The sequence below is a fragment of the Mobula birostris genome, chromosome 2 (assembly GCF_030028105.1).
Source record: "Mobula birostris isolate sMobBir1 chromosome 2, sMobBir1.hap1, whole genome shotgun sequence".
Lineage (NCBI taxonomy): Eukaryota > Metazoa > Chordata > Chondrichthyes > Myliobatiformes > Myliobatidae > Mobula > Mobula birostris.
Window position 1 is genome coordinate 50,065,451 of NC_092371.1, and position 17,420 is coordinate 50,082,870.

General features: G+C 40.8%; 1 protein-coding gene across 6 annotated transcripts in view; it reads right to left on the reverse strand.

Moving 5' to 3' along the window:
* LOC140186401 (extracellular sulfatase Sulf-2-like) overlaps positions 1-17,420 on the reverse strand; it is a 348,168-nt gene that overhangs the window by 247,148 nt on the left and 83,600 nt on the right. Inside the window, exon 3 of one of the 6 annotated variants that reach the window (XM_072240646.1) lies at positions 12,184-12,265. The exons of the other annotated variants lie outside the window; for them this stretch is intronic. The gene's annotated coding sequence lies outside the window, so the exon portion shown is untranslated. The remainder of the gene's footprint in view (positions 1-12,183; positions 12,266-17,420) is intronic. 6 annotated transcript variants of the gene reach the window in all.

Below are 17,420 nucleotides of genomic sequence, written 5' to 3' on the forward strand. Positions count from 1 at the left end.
TCTCTGTACCCTCTCCAACGTCAGCACATCCTTTCTTAAATAAGGAGACCAAAACTGCCCACGGTACTCCAAGTGAGGTCTCACCAGCGCCTTATAGAGCCTCAACATCACATCCCTGCTCCTATACTCTATTCCCCTAGAAATGAATGCCAACATTGCATTTGCCTTCTTCACTACTGACTCAACCTGGAGGTTAACTTTAAGGGTATCCTGTACGAGGGCTCCCAAGTCCCGTTGCATCTCAGAACTTTGAATTCTTTCCCCGTTTAAATAATAAATTTAAATTCCCCATTTATTATCTTATCTTCAGTGACATCATAGCTTTAAACTTGAACTTGTGGTTTCTACCATAGAATAAGATTCATGATCTCAATCGAGCTACTCTGATCTGTGGTAATTTTTGGCAAGTCATCGCGTGTAGCTGTCACTAGTGCCAAGATCATGTTTTGGAAGCTTTGTCTTCCAGGCCCAAAGCTGCTAGCGATCGTCTTCCAAAGCCATTTGTTGCTGTCCCCATAGTGTCAGTAGCCTTCCATCTATTTGGTGGAGCCTCTAGGCAGGATTATAAGGGACTATAAAGAATTTCAGGATGTATATTGTATACATTTCTCTGACATTAAATGTATCTATTGAAACCTATTGAGTAGTAGACAAAGGCACATAGACGATAGTCACAAAGGGTGTACTCAAGGATGACAGCTTATTGTGAATATGATCTCCATCATAGTCAGATAAGTTAACAAGTTTTTGAATGTTAACCATCCTGAATATTTCTCATTCACTTTAAGCTGACATGGGCCAAGGATTCCCAAGAGCCACTGGGATAATATCCCAAATGCAGCAATTTCTTTTTAACAGTGAAGTGTTGCAGAGTTCTTCATCTTCTCATGAAAAATCAAAAAATACTGCTTGCCACTCACACATATACCACCGTTGGCAAAAATGCACAGGCATGTCAACAGCTAACTCTTTGCCTCGACTTAAGGTATTGTATAAAGAAGTATTATTCCCTTAACAAATGCCAAAAAGAATTTTACCAAGGCTCTTTCCTCCTCTCTGACCGTTAACCTTACTCTGACATCTTCATTTCCTGAAAATCTCACTGCACTGTCTGTGATTTTGTCTCCAGAAAATCTACGTGCATGAAGCACGTTGATGTAACACAGGCATCCAGTTTCTTCTACAAAACATATTGATGTCGACCACCCACCAATGCCACAATAGAATGGATAAAAGGCTCCTTTTCAGCAACAGCACACTGGAACTATGTTTTGCAATCTCAGTCTTTATACAAAATATCAAATTTGGGTGGGCACCATAGCATCGTGGTTAGCACAACACTATAAAGCACAGGAGGCCCAGGTTCAATACCTACCACTGCCTGTAAGGAGTTTGTACGTTCTCCGCGTGACCGCATGGGTTTCCTCCAGTTTTCTCCCACAATTCAAAGATGTACCGGTTGTTTAGTTAATTGGTCATTGTATGTTATCCCATGATTAGGCTCAGTTTAAATCAGGGGATTGCTGGGCAGCATGGCTCAAAGGGCCAGAAGGTCCTGCTCTGTACTGTATTTCAATAAAATAATTTAAAGATTCCTCTGAGTTACCGTCATTTTAAAATAGTATTCTGAGATTTCTTTTACTTCAGTAGAAAGAAACTGTTTAGCCTATTCAGGTCATGTCTCAGAGCATTCCTATCAGTCACAGTTCCCATTTATTTTCCTGTGAATCCTCACATGTCCCTCAAGTCCTTCCCCCAACCTCCACCCCCCCACCCACCCCCCAATCTCTCTTGCTGTCAATCTACACAACAGATAATTTACAACTTCCAATTAACCCACCAGCGCATCTTTGGGACAAAGAGGGGAAATGGAGCCTTGAACTGAATTTATTACTTATATCCTTCATATACATGAGGAGCAAAAACCTTTAGGTTACGTCTCTGGTGCAATGTGCAATTATAGTAACTTATAATAAATTTTATATACAATAGGATAGCCAATATAACACAGAAGTACAGCTGTGTCAGCATGAATTAAGCAGTCTAATGGCCTGGTGGAAGAAGCTGTCCTGGAGCCTGTTGGTCCTGACTTTTATGCTGCGGTACCGGTTCCTGGATGGTAGCAGCTGGAACGATTTGTGGTTGGGGGTGTCTCAGGTCTCCAATGATCCTTTGGGCCCTTTTTACATACCTGTCCTTGTAAACGTCCTGAATAGTGGGAAGTTCACATGGAAAGAGGTGCTGGGCTGTCTGCACGACTCTCTGCAGAAACCTGTGATTGAGGGAAGTACAGTTCCCATATCAGGCACTGATGCAGCCAGTCAGGATGCTCTCAATCATGCCCCTGTAGAAAGTTCTTAGAATCTGGGGTGCGGGGGGGTGGGGGGGGGAGCTATACCAAACTTCTCCAACTGTCAGAGGTGAAAGAGGCGCTGTGAGGAGAAATCCTACATGGTTAGAGGGAGAACATGCAAACCCAGGTCGGGATTGAATATAGGTCACTGAAGCTGTGCATCAGCTGCACAAACTGCTGCACCTCTGTACTGCCAGTATTGCTAAGGAGGCAAGGAAGAAATAATATATATTATCAAAACTTTGAGCCATTTGCTTCAATAGCCATTGAAGCTATATTTTACTCCAGTTGCAACTGCACGCAACATTGTCACAATTCAGCCTAACTGTGGTGTGCAATTATATTTGTAATCCCGAAGGCCTGTTACGGTTTAAGTTAATGAGCCATTGCATTCAAGAACAGCTGTACACAGTCCATTCAACTCATTAAGTAAACATCTGTAGAATCACATTGTGAAATATCCTGAACCATTTACAAATGGGTTTCTTTTTAAAAGAAATTGAGAATATTTCAATGAAAATTGTAAAGTACTATATACATTAGATATTTTGGATATTCCAGCTCTTCATTAGTCATTTATAATATGATATGATGAGTTATCTGTGAGATTAAAGACGAGCAATTTCATCCTTTCCTAATATCCCAGTTATACTGAGGTGTATTACTCTAATTTACTTGCACAGACTCAACCCTCTGCCTGATTCTCTTGATTAACAGCCAGAAACTTTACGTTTAATCAAGACTCAAAAATTCAAACAATAACTTCACAAAATAGCAAGGTAAAATTAGAAGGATGCAACAGTGCAATACTGTTCTTCAAGGACTCCAGTAAGATCCAACGTTGAAGCCAAATAAAGGTGCTTCACTTATATCTAACCCCTTAATCTGGAAATATTTAAAGCTAATTATAATTGCATACATGAAAATATTTTTATGGCTGAATTATTGTACCAAGATATTTCATGAAATTGTAAATTAATGAAATATTTTCCACAATGGTTATGGAACATTACGGTGTGGGCTCCTCACCTACTTGGGAAGCACATAGCTGACATCTTCAAAGCTCACAGGACTTGTTCTACTTGTATATTCGTGGCAAGCTTTGCTTTATTCAATTGTCTTGGGGAATTAAAATGAATGCTCCAGAGTTTCTCCTGACTTGATTACGGTTCCTTTTATTTCCTCAGATTTGTTTTGGCTTTCTCAGGAGAGTTCTGATTTGGGAATGGGGAAATGATGTGCCAGTTGGGCAGTCTTAATAAAGAATGCAACGGGTGTTCCTGCTTTTGATCATGTTGTGTTGATTTTTAAAAATGCTGCAATATTGGGACAAATCCCTCCACTTAAAAAGTACAAACTGCTTCTGCCAACACTGTTAGGGGCATTTTTAAATAACTTCTCCCATAAGAATAAACGGAGGTAATATCTAAAAGAATAGCTAAAATAGAGCACCTCTGACAGTTTAAGTAACATTATTTTCTTCGGTACTCTTAAGACATTCTCCTTGTCTCAGAGGAAGTGGTAACATGATGTAATGTAATCTGCAAAAAGATTATAGAGTCAAAGATGTGAAGATTCCGGCTATTATTGGGTCTACAAAATAGTAAACCACACAAAGCAAATAAGTAAAATATCCAGTTACGCTTTATTACACATTGAATGCTGATCATAAAGGATTCTGAAAATGTTACAAATACTTGAATGCACATAATGTAAGCACATCCTGTGTTTCCAGTCAAACTGCATGTTATCAGAGCAACTGTAGATCCCTGGGACATAATACTGAACATTTTTAACTTTTCAACAAGACTAAATAGTGCACTACAGACACAAATAGAAACTACCCATTTTTTCCCTGAAATGAAAATAGGTCAAAACCGCAAAGAACAGGTCTCTCCAACTATGATGGTGATAATTTTGAAACCCTTTCAACAAAAGATATAGACGACTCATGCCCAAGACAAATTATAGGATAGTCACTTGGAGCTCACACAGGCATCCTTGATCAAATGCAGCAAAAAAATTGCATTAAAGTGCGGTATTAACCTTCCAAAATTTAGCTCCATTAAAAAGCTGAAGATGAACTCAACATGTACGGTATTTGCTACTTATGTTGTGCATTTAATACATACAACTATGCATGATCTTGTACCCATTTCTTCCTGAGGCTTCTGATACTTCAACACTCCTTCATTGCTCCACATCACAATGATGGATAAAGTATAAAGTGGCCAAAATAACAACATTTGAGAAGGTAAAGTTTCATATTGATACCGGGAAAGAATAAATCTACAGGCAACCGACAAAGGGAAAAAAGCTATTATATTTGTGTCATTCTCTTTACTGCTTGCCTCCCAGCTTGTACATTCATTCTTACATAAGCACACACTTAAGTGAGGTACTACGGAGTAGATCATGTATCATTGTAAGTGACAGTAGGAGGCATATAGAATCATAGAGAACTACAGCACAAAAACAGGCCCTTCAGCCCACCTAGTCCATGCCAAACTCCTTAGTCCCATCGACCTGCATCTGGACACACATACCTTCCATCTATATACCTATCCAAACCTCACTTATGTATTGAAATAAAACCTGCATTCACCACCTCTGAAGATGGTTTATTCCACATTCTCATCACCTCTGAGTGAAGAAGTTTTCTTTTATGTCACAGTCCGGTCTGTTGACTCCTCATTTCAGTTAATTTCCTTTTCCCTGTGTTCCACTGGGCTCCTTGATTAGGGCACCTGATCCTCATTCGAACCGACAGCATAAAAACTCCAGCTTACATCTACTCGTGGCTGGTTCATCATCGTAGCCAGTGCGGCTATGCTTGTTCCGGAACCACCGAGAATCATGGACTCTAAGTTGCTTCGGTGCCTGTGGCTGCTTAGTGAATTCAGTGGTTTTCGTGTCCAGCTGAGTTGCTGGCCGATTGCCGCCACTCTGAGCCAAGATACAAATGGATTGTCATTGTTTGGTTTTTGTTGTCTCGTTACCAGCTGAGTAGGTCCCGCTGTTTGCCGCTTCTCCGAGTTGGGAATTCTGTCTCTTCATGTCCAGTTAAGTGATTGCCGGCCATTTGCTCCTTCATGAGCTACTCCGTGTCAAGATTCGTATTGTCAATCACTGGTTGGTTTAGTCGTCTCATTTCCAGCTGAGTAGGTCCGGCCGTTTGCCACTACTCTGAGTTGGGAATTCTGTCTCTTCGTGTCCATCTGAGTGATTACCGGCTGTTTGCCGCTTCATTAGCTACTCAGTGTCAAGATATGAATTGTCTGTTGTTGTTTGGTCGCCGCGTTTCCAGCTGAGTAGGTCCGGCTGTTTGCCGCTACTCCAACTTGGGTATTCTGCCTCCCCGTGTCCAAGTCCAGGTTCCGCGTCCAAGTCCATGTCCATGTCCAAGTCCAAGTCCAGGCACCAAATCCAAGTCCACGCTCTGGGTCCAAGTCAAAGTCCAAGTCCATGCTCCAGGTCCAAGTCCAGGCTTCGGGTCCAAGTCCAAGTCTGGGTTCCACATCCGAGTCCGAGTCCGGTTTCCACATCTGAGTCCAAGTCCAAGTCCAGGTTCCACGTCCGAGTCCATGCTCCGTGGCCAAGTCCAAGTCCGGGTTCCTCTGGTTTGTTGTCCAATGTTTATATCCATGTAAGCATCTAATCCTCGCTCTCCGGCCTTCCTGGTAACTTTTAATATAATACATTTCTGTTAATGTTACCTCCATGTCTGTGTCTTGCACTTGGGTCCGCTCCTCAATGCCCCATTGTAAAATTTTATGTCCACCTTAAACACTTAACCCATGACTTCTAGTTCTAGACTCACCCAACCTTAGTGAAAATGCTTGCATTTACCCTACCTATATCCCTGATAATTTTGTATAGCTCTGACAAATCTCCCCTCATTCTCCTAAGCACTCAGGAATAAAGTCCTAACTTGTTCAACCTTTCCCTATAAATCAGGTCTTCAAGACATGGCAACGTCCTTGTACATGTTCACTGTACTCTTTCAATTTCATTAATAACTTTCCTATAGGTAGGTGACCAGAACTCCATATGATATTCCAAATTTGGTCTCACCAATGTTCTATACAAGTTCCACATAACATCCCAACTCCTGTACTGAATACTTTGATTAATGAATGATCAATGTGCCCTATCTACCTGTGATGCCACCTTCAATGAATAATGGATCTATATTCCAGATCTCTCCGTTTGACCACACTCTTCAGTGCCCTACCATTCACCATGCAAGTCCTACCCTAGTTTGTCCTCCCAAAGTGCAACAGCACACACTAGACTGAATTAAATTTCATCTGCCATTTTTCAGCTCATTTTTCCAGCTGGTCCAGATCCCACTGCAAGCTTTGATAGCCTTTCTTGCTGTTCACTAAGCACCAGGTTTTGATGTCATCCACAAATTTGCTGGTCCAATTTAACACATTATCATTCAGATCATTAATATTGATGACAAACCACAACAAAACCAGCATCAGTCCTTGTGACACATCACTAGTCACAGGCCTCCAGTCAGAGAGGTAACCATCTACTACCGCTCTCTGGCTTCTCCCATGAAGCCAATTTCAAATCCAATTTACTACCTCATTTTAACTGCCAAGCAACTGAACCTTCTTGACCAACATCCCATGTGGGACATTGTGAAAGGCCTTGTTACAGTCCATGTAAACAATATGCCTTGCCATTGCCTTGCCTTCATCAACTTTCCTGGTAACTTCTTGAAAATCTCCACATAAAATTGGTTAGACCTAGATTACCATGCACAAAGCCATGTTGACTATCCCTAATCTATTCCTGTCTATCTAAATACTTATATATCCAATCCCTTAGATTGCCTTCCAATAACTTACCCAATACAGAGGTCAGGTTCACCAACCTATAAATTCTGTGCTTATTCTTAGAGCCTTTCTTAAACAATGAAACACCTTTAGCTATCCTCTAAACCTCTGGCACCTCACTGTTGGCTAAGGATGCTTTAAATACCTCTGCTAGGGCCCGTGCAATTTCTGAAATAGTCTTCCATCAGGTTCAAGGAACACCTTGTCAGACAATGGGGATTTAACCACTTAATTTTCCGTGACAGCAAGCACTTCCTCTTCTGTAATCCATATACAGTACCTGACCCCACTGATGCTTTGCTTCACTTCTATAGCCTCTTTGTCCATCTCCCAAGTAAATACAGATGCAAAAAGTCCATGTAAGATCTCTCCCATCTTTTTCAGCTCCATGCATAGATTACCACATGGATCGTTAAAAGCACCAATTTTGTCCCTTTTGCTCTTAATATATCTGTAGAAGCCCTTGAGATGCTCCTTCATCTTGTCTGATAGAGCAAACCATGCTTTCTTTTAGTCCTCCTCATATACCCCTTAGGGATTCCCTTGTATTTCTTACATTCCTCAAATATCTAATTTTTCCCGTGTTGCCTGTGCACCTCCTTCCTCTTTTTAACTAGGTCCTCAGAAACCGTAAAAAACCAAGGGTCCCTAAAACTGTTAACCTTGCCTTTTATTCTGATAGGAACATACGAAATCTTACTCTCAAATTTCACTTTTGAAGGCTTTCCACTTATTAAGGATTCCTTTCCCAGAAAACAACCTGTTCCAATCCACACTTGCCAGATTCTTTCAGATAGCATCATGACTGGTCTTTCTCCAATTTAGAATCTCTACCCAAGGACCAGCCCTATCTTTCTCCATTATTATCTTGAAACTAATAGCATTATGATCACTAGGTCCAAAGAGTTTCTCCACATACACCTGCTCTCGTTCCCTAAAAGGAGATCCAGGATCATACTCATTCCCTAAAAGGAGATCCAGGATCATACTCTCTCTAGATGGAATCTCTATATAAAGATTAAGGAATCTTGTCTGAACACATTTGACAAACTCTATCCCATCCAGCCCTTTTACAGTATGGGAGTCCCAGTCAATATGTGGAAAGTTAGTCATCTAATATCACAACCTTATGTTCCTTGCAGCTGTCTGTGACCTCTCTACAAATCTGCTCTCCAAATCCTGATGACTATTGGGTGTTCTATAATATAATCCCATTCACATAGTCATCTCCTTCTTATTCTTCACTTCCACCATATAGCCTCAGTAGACATCTCTCCAGTCCGTGTTCTCTGAGCACTGCAGTAACATTTTCCCTGACTAGTAAAGCAACCACGCTCCCTTTAATCCCTCCCACTATGAGTGATCATGTCTAAAGCAACAGAAATCCAGGATATCCTGGAAATATCTTTGGAAAATTATTCCTTTTGGCTTTAGGAGTCACGTAAACGAGCCAGGTGAACTTTCAAAGTCATGACATAATCCTGCATTATTCATTCCACCATTACTGCATCAAAACAGATATGCCCTCATGGAAGAACTGAATTAAATTAGTTTCTTTTTTTTATTTCACTGAATAAGGTGTGCTTGGGGCAGGGATGACATTGAAATTTGCTGGCTACAAAGTGCAAAACATATCTTTGAAAGTCTATATGGAGCACATTCTTCCTCAATTAGAGATGATTCTTTCATGCCCCATGCTAATAATAAAGGCCAATTTATACTTCTGTGTCAAATCTACGCCATACCCTATGCCATAGCCTGACGCACACCTCCCAAAAAATGTAACTACGCGTTGCGGTGACACAGACCACAACAACTGTGATAGGTCTGCTTGGTAGCATCACATTTCCTCCTACGCATTTCCGGTTGCTTCTTCTCGTCAAATCGTCAAATCTACCTGCCGACATCCGAAAACATCTGAAATGCATTTCCTCGCCTATGCCTCTCAGTGGCCGGACAAGCACAGAAAATTCACCCTCCTTCTGCCTCAATCCGCTCAATGGTCTATCTCCTCCGACGTCTTCTTTCTTTTCTGCATTGCAGTAACTTCAATAAAAGTAACTCTTGTTTAAATTTATTAGTTCCAACTCCAACATGATGCGCTCAGTTTCAGTCGCCATTGTTTGAAGTACACGAAGAAACTCAACACGAAGAAACTCCACTGCCAACTAGCGTTTTGGCAGTGAATTGCAGAGCGATGCAGACACACCAACGCACAAGTATAAATGCTCACAACGGCGTAGGCCACTTGCGTAGGCTACGGCGTAGAGCCTACGCAGAAGTATAAATCAGCCCAAAGCTAGAATCCATATACATATATTCTGTGCAGTCAGCTCAAGTGCAAAACATATCTTTGAAAGTCTATATGGAGCAGCACATGACCCAGACATGCAATCCCTCAATGTCGCAAAAACAAAGGAGCTGGTTGTGGATTACAGGAGGAATGGAGATGGGCTAACCCCTATTGACATCAATGGATCTGGGGTTGAGAGGGTAAACAGCTTTATGTTCCTTGAAATCCACATCACTGAGGACCTCACGTGTTCTGTATGCCAGCTGTGTGGTGAAAAAGACACAACAGTGCCTCTTTCACCTCAGATGGTTAAAGTTTGGTATGGAGACCCCAGATCTTAAGAACTTTCTACAGGGGTACAATTGAGAGCATCCTGACTGGCTGCATCACTGCCTGGTAAGGGAACTGTACCTCCCTTAATGGCAGGATTCTGCAGAGAGTGGTGCGGACAGCCCAGCGCATCTTTAGTTGTGAACTTCCCATGATTCAGGACATTTACAAAGACAGGTGTGAAAAAAGGGCCCGAAGCATCATTGGGGACCCAAGTCACCCCATCCACAAACTGTTCCAGCTGCTACCATCCGGGAAACGGTACTGCAGCATAAAAGCCAGGACCAACAGGCCCCAGGACAGCTTCTTCCACCAGCCCATTAACTCATGTTGAATTGTGTACATTTCTATGTTACATTTTCTGTTCTATTTATTATAAATTATTATAAATTACTATGATTGCACATTTATACAGAGATGTAAGGTAAAGATTTTTCTCCTCATGTATGTGAAGGATGTAAGAAATAAAGTCAATTCAATTCAGTAGATACATATCAACTGCAGGATTATCTGTAGAGACTTTGCTGTGGGATTTCTTGGTAAAATTCATCTTGTTTGAAAACTCGCGTTATTATATTGGAGGCATTATTATCTTTGTGCTTGAATTGCTGAAGTGCCCTTCTAAAATTCTGGATTAGATGAAGGAACCCAGGATCAAGGTATAACTATCGTCCAGACACCAAACATGAAGAAATTTATTCTGCATAAACCTCTCACTCTCTTTTTTATAGAAATTTACAACTCACTTAACTATTTCTCACACCTTTCCCAGATTTTCTACATCCACTCCCTGAGCTGGAAATGTATTCCAGATATTAATCGTAATGTGGCAAGGCATTTCTGACAATAATTCAGATCATTTGCTTTACCAATTAGTATCTACAATCCTTTAACATATTGTTACTGTTTAATTCTTAATAGCATTAATAATCCTATGGATTCAGTGAGTGAGATTAATATAAATCTGAAAACTACAGATGCTTGAAGTCTAAAGTAAAAAGCAAAAGGGACCTGGATTTGAATCATAGACCGTTTCTCTTTCCACAGATGCTGCCTGACTTTTTTGTTGAATCTTTCCAGCATTTTGTATTTAACCTTGTGAATACACTTGCTCTGTTGAATGAAACATCAATAACATTCTTAAGTATATCATGGCACTCCAATTGTACTTCGGTAAAAGACAAAAACAAAGGGATCAGAGCTTGGCACGAAGGGATGAAGCTAATACCAGAGCTTGATCACTGTTTTCCTAGTAAACCTCAGGCTGTTCATACTGACTATAATCCGCCATCTCTAATGCCAAGCAGGAGTCTGATGATCCCAACTTGTGCCCCGGATGAGTGCAGTTCTTAAAAAAAAAATACAAAAACACAGCTTTATCCAGGCCTGTTTAATTTGTAAATACAAGTGACTCTATAGATGCTGAAAATCTACAGCAATACACACAAAATTCTAGAGGAACTCTGCAGGTCAAGCAGCATCTATGAAAATGAATAACAGTCACTGTTTTGGGCTGAGACCCTTCATCAGGACTGGAAAGGAAGGGGGATGGAGCCAGAATAAGAAGGTGGGGAGAGGAGAAGGAGTATAAACTAGAAGGTGATAAGAAAAACAGGTGGGGGGGGGGGAAGCAGGATGAAGTAAGAAGCTGGGAAGTGACAGATGACGGCTATAATCACCCAAAGGTTTAAGCTTTTTTATTATCACTGCAAACACAGTTTTAAACTCAGCGTGATCAAACAAGTTTGCAAATCTCTTTAAATCATAATGGTTATTCCAAGCATTGACCTTCAAAACCAAACATTGAACACCTGTGCCAAGCACACTTAATTACCATTTTGTATGACATTGTCTTCAGAGTTAACTACAAAATCAGCTAATGATCTACAAAAGTATATCTTAAAGTCAGTTAATTTAATAGACCTTAGAGGACTATTGGTTAGGAAAATTTCTACAGATGTGCCATGCTTCTGACTGGCTGCATCACTAACTGATATGGGGGCGGGTGCTAATGCACAGGGCTGAAGCAAGCTGCAGAGAGTTGTAAAATTAGTAAGCTTCCTTATGGGTACTAGCCTCCGTAGTATCCAAGGAATCTTCAAGGAGCAATGCCTTAAAAAGGTGGCGTCCATCATTAAGAATCTCCAAGACACAGTACATGCCCTCTTCTCACTGTTTCCATCAGGAAGGAAGTACAAAAGCCTGAAGACACTCACTCAGTGATTCAGGAACAGCTTCCTTCCCCTCTGCCTTTCAATTTCTGAACAGACATTGAAACCATAAACACAAGCTCACTACTTTTTTAATTTATATTTTGCACTACTTATTCAATTTAACTATTTAATATACATACTTACTGTAATTCACAGCTTTTACTCTATTATCCGCTATTGCATTGTCCTCCTGCCGGTGATAATAAGGTTGATTCTGATTCGGTTTCTGAAGATTGGACAGGAAAACGGTGTTGAGAGAGAAGGATAGGTCAGCTGGATTTCATTGATTTTTAGAGTCAAAGGGGGAACGGAGACACAGTGGAAAGGTTATGTACACGCTCATGTTTCGTATGTAGTTTTTTCTTAAGAAAATTTCAAATTTTAGATGTTAGTAGTTTATACATTTGTGACCTGGCTGGAGCACAATTCCAACATCAAGTTTTCCAACACAGAATATATTTATTTAGATTAATTCAACAAATGAAAGTTTTAGATAAAAGTCTCATTCATATGAATTGCCACACATGCAAACTTAAACTGGAATTCCAAAAGTAATTTTACACAAATTAAATCTGAAAACAAAATTGATGCTTTTCATTTAAAAACTGGTGCCATTAATATTAGGTGAACAGTTCATATAAATAATAATCACACCATATATCGTACCGATACTCATTCCCAGTAGGAAGAATGCCATCTACATTTAGTGAATACTTTATTAGGTGCACTTGTACATCGGCACATTAATGCAAATATCTTATCGGCCATTCATGTGGCCGCAATTCAATACATAAAAGCATGCAGACATGGTCAAGAGGTTCAGTTGCTGTTCAGATCAAACATCAGAATTGAGAAGAAATGTGATCTAAGTGACTGACTATGGAATGATTGTTGGTGCCAGATGGGGTGGTTTGAGTGTCTCAGAATCTGCTGATCTCCTGGGATTTTCACACACAACAGTCCCTAGAATTCACAGAGAATGATATAAAAGGCAGAAAAAAAAAATCCAAGAGTGGCAGTTCTGTGGGCAAAAATCACCTTGCTAATGAGACAGGTCAGAGGAGAATGGCCAGACTGGTTCAAGCTGACTGAAAGGCAACAGTAATTCAAATAACCAAGCATTACAACAGTGGTGTATAGAAAAGCATCTCTTAATGCACAACATTTCGAACCTTGAAGTGGATGGGCTGCAGCAGTAGAAGACCACGAAAATATATTCAGAATATTCAGGAGGTACCTAATAAAGTGGCCACTGAGTGTACACTTTGAAAATTAATCCTTCAATGTAGTGTACAGTTTTGGCCAAATATAATTAATAATCTACTGCTACTTGAAAAGTTTAGTGCAATAGGGGCACGGAAGGCTACAATATCTTTTGAGATCTGGATTGTGGATGATGTTCCAAAAGATTGACACTCCAAATCACAGTATCGTTATGATTTCTTTGAATAATTACATGGACTATTTAATATTTTTATTATTGGATCAAATTTATGATATTTCTTCTTGTACAGTGTACTGCCATGAAAGAAAATTGGACTTTCAGGCATCAAACAAACTAGAGCTGAGCTTGCCAAGTTCATCAAATCCACACAACTGAAATATCACTTACCCCACCGTTGCCGGCATTTATGTGAGCCTCCTCCTGTTTATCTTTATTGAACCTCATTAACACACCTTTACCTGTGCTTACCGAGCTTCTTAAAGACATCTGAACTACTAAGCTCAATTGTTCTTGTAACTTAGTGACTAAGTTCTTAGTATGCATTAATCACACCTATACATTTTAAAGATATCTGTTGTTTTCATCTGTCACAATCTTCTATGACAACAATACAGTATATGAACTTCAATCTTAACAAAAAACTATGTTTTGTGTTTTTGTTATGACATTTTACCTAAAGGTAATGATTATAATCTAATTAAACATATGTATGAAAATTAAGAATATTAACTTTGCTTGGGGGTTTAATTTGTTCACAATTGCTTTTGGAATCATGGTTAATTTTACCTTAAACATCTTTATCAGGTTACCTCTTACCTTTTTCATCATCTGTTATGGTTATAAACTCTCAGTACAGGTATCAATTTTATAAATTATTCTTTGTTGCTTCTGTTCCCTCTTTATAATAACAATACTACTATGACTATACACAGTGCTTTTAGCGCGGTCAAACCTATTTTCTGATGATTAAAATAACTTCTTTGTTTTTTAATATTATCCCTCTGGAAACAAACTCAAGTACTCAGTTTGCTTTTTCCACGCTCTTATCTATTCAGAGATCTGCATCTGTTTTTAGCAATTTCTATAATTGCTTTTATGATCTATGTATTTTTAAAAAGGAATCGATAGAAGAAAGACACAGTTAAGAATGTTTCCCTTGAATTTTTAAATGGCAGTGAGAACAGTATAGAGCATAAAATAATACAGCACAGTACAGGCCCTTCGGCCCACAATGTTGTGCCGACCCTTAAACCTTGCCTCCCACATAACCCCCACCTTAAATTCCTCCATATACCTGTCTAGTAGTCTCTTAAATTTCACTAGTGTATCTGCCTCCACCACTAACTCAGGCAGTGCATTCAACGCACCAACTACTCTCTGAGTAAGAAACCCTCCTCTAATATTCCCCTTGAACATCCCACCCCTTACCTTAAACCCGTGTCCTCTTGTATTGAGCAGTGGTGCCCTGGGGAAGAGGCGCTGGCTATCCACTCTATCTATTCCTCTTATTATCTTGTTCACCTCTATCATGTCTCCTCTCATCCTCTTTCTCTCCAAAGAGAGAAGCCCTAGCTCCCTTAATCTCTGATCATAATGCATACTCTCTAAACTAGGCAGCATCCTGGTAAATCTCCTCTGTACCCTTTCCAATGCTTCCACATCCTTCCTATAGTGAGGTGACCAGAACTGGACACAGTACTCCAAGTGTGGCCTAACCAGAGTTTTATAGAGCTGCATCATTACCTCGCAACTCTTAAACTCTATCCCTCGACTTATGAAAGCTAACACCCCATAAGCTTCCTTAACTATCCTATCTACCTATGAGGCAACTTTCAGGGATCTGTGGACATGTACCCCGAGATCCCTCTGCTCCTATACACTACCAAGTATCCTGCTATTTACTTTGTACTCTGCCTTGGAGTTTGTCCTTCCAAAGTGTACCACCTCACACTTCTCCGGGTTGAACTCCATCTGCAACTTCTCAGCCCACTTCTGCATCCTATCAATGTCTCTCTGCAATCTTCGACAATTCTCTACACTATCCACAGCACCACCAACCTTTGTGTCGTCTGCAAACTTGCCAATCTACTCTTCTACCCCCACATCCATGTCGTTAATAAAAATTACGAAAAGTAGAGTCCCAGAACTGATCCTTGTGGGACACCACTAGTCACCATCCTCCAATCTGAATGTACTCCCTCCACCACGGCCCTCTGCTTTCTGCAGGTAAGCCAATTCTGAGTCCACCTGGCTAAACTTCCCCGGATCCCATGCCTTCTGACTTTCTGAATAAGCCTACCATGTGGAACCTTGTCAAATGCCTTACTAAAATCCGTGTAGATCACATCCACTGCACTACCCTCCTCTATATGCCTGGTCACCTCCTCAAAGAACTCTATCAGGCTTGTTAGACACGATCCGTCCTTCACAAAGCCATGCTGACTATCCCTGATCAGACTATGATTCTCTAAATGCCCATAGATCCTCACTCTAAGAATCTTTTCCAACAGCTTTCCCACCACAGACGTAAGGCTCACTGGTCTATAATTACCCGGTCTATCCCTACTACCTTTTTTGAACAAAGGGTCAACATTCACTTCCCTCCAATTCTCTGGCCCCATTCCCATGGACGACGAGGACAAAGATCCTAGCCAGAAGCTCAGCAATCTCTTCCCTCGCTTCGTGGAGCAGCCTGGGGAATACTCCATCAGGCCCCAGGGACTTATCCATCCTAACGTATTTTAACAACTCCAATACCTCCTCTCCCCTTAATATCAGCATGCTTCAGAACATCAACCTCACTCAATCGTTCCCTCTCATTGGTGAATACCGAAGAGAAGTATTCATTGAGGACTACGCTCACTTCCACAGCCTCCAGGCACATCTTCCCATCTTTATCTCTAATCTGTCCTACCTTCACTCTTGTCATCCTTTTGTTCTTCACATAATTGAAGAATGCCTTGGGGTTTTCCTTTACCCTACTCACCAAGGCCTTCTCCTGCCCCCTTCTTGCTCTCCTCAGCCCATTCTTAAACTCTTTTCTTGCTACCTTATATTCCTCAATAGACCCACTTGATCCTTGCTTCCTAAACCTCATGTATGCTGCTGTCTTCCACCTGACTAGATTTTCCACCTCACTTGTCACCCATGGTTCCTTCACCCTACCATTCTTTATCTTCCTCACTGGGACAAATTTATCCCTAACATCCTGCAAGAGATCCCTAAACATCGACCACATGTCCATAGTACATTTCTCTGCAAAAACATCATCCCAATTCACACCTACAAGTTCTAGCCTTATAGCCGCATAATTTACTCTTCTCCAATTAAAAATTTTCCTGTCCTCTGATTCTATCCTTTTCCATGATAATGCGAATGGCCAGCGAGCGGTGGTCACTCTCCCCCAGGTGCTCACCCACTGAGAGATCTGTTGCCTGACCCGGTTTGTTACCTAATACTAGAGCTAGTATGGCATTCCCCCTGGTCAGTCTGTCAACATACTGTGACAGGAATCCATCCTGGACACACTTAAACTCTGCCCCATCTAACCGATTGGAACTAATCAGGTACCAATCAATATTAGGGAAGTTAAAGTCACCCATGATAGCAACCCTGTTATTTTTGCACCTTTCCAAAAATCAGCCTCCCAATCTGCTCCTCTGTATCTCTGCTGCTACCAGGGGGCCTATAGAATACTCCCAATAGAGTAACTGCTCCCTTCCCATTCCTGACTTCTACCCATACTGACTCAAAAGAGGATCCTGCTACATTACCCACCCTTTCTGTAGCTGTAATAATATCCCTGACCAGTAATGCCACCCCTCCTCCCCTTTCCCCCGCTCTCTATACCTTTTAAAGCACTGAAATCCAGGAGTATTGAGAATCCATTCCTGCCCTGGTGCCAGCCAAGTCTCTGTATTGGCCACTACATCATAATTCCATGTATGTATCCAAGCTCTCAGTTCATCATCTTTGTTCTTGATGCTTCTTGCATTGAAGTACACACACTTCAGCCCTTCTACCTTACTGTCTTTACACTGTTTATTCTACTTCTCTTTCCTCAAAGCCTCTCTATATGTTAGATCTGGCTTTACTCCATGCACTTCTTTCACTGCTCTATCGATCTAGGTCCCATCCCTCTTGCAAATTAGTTTAA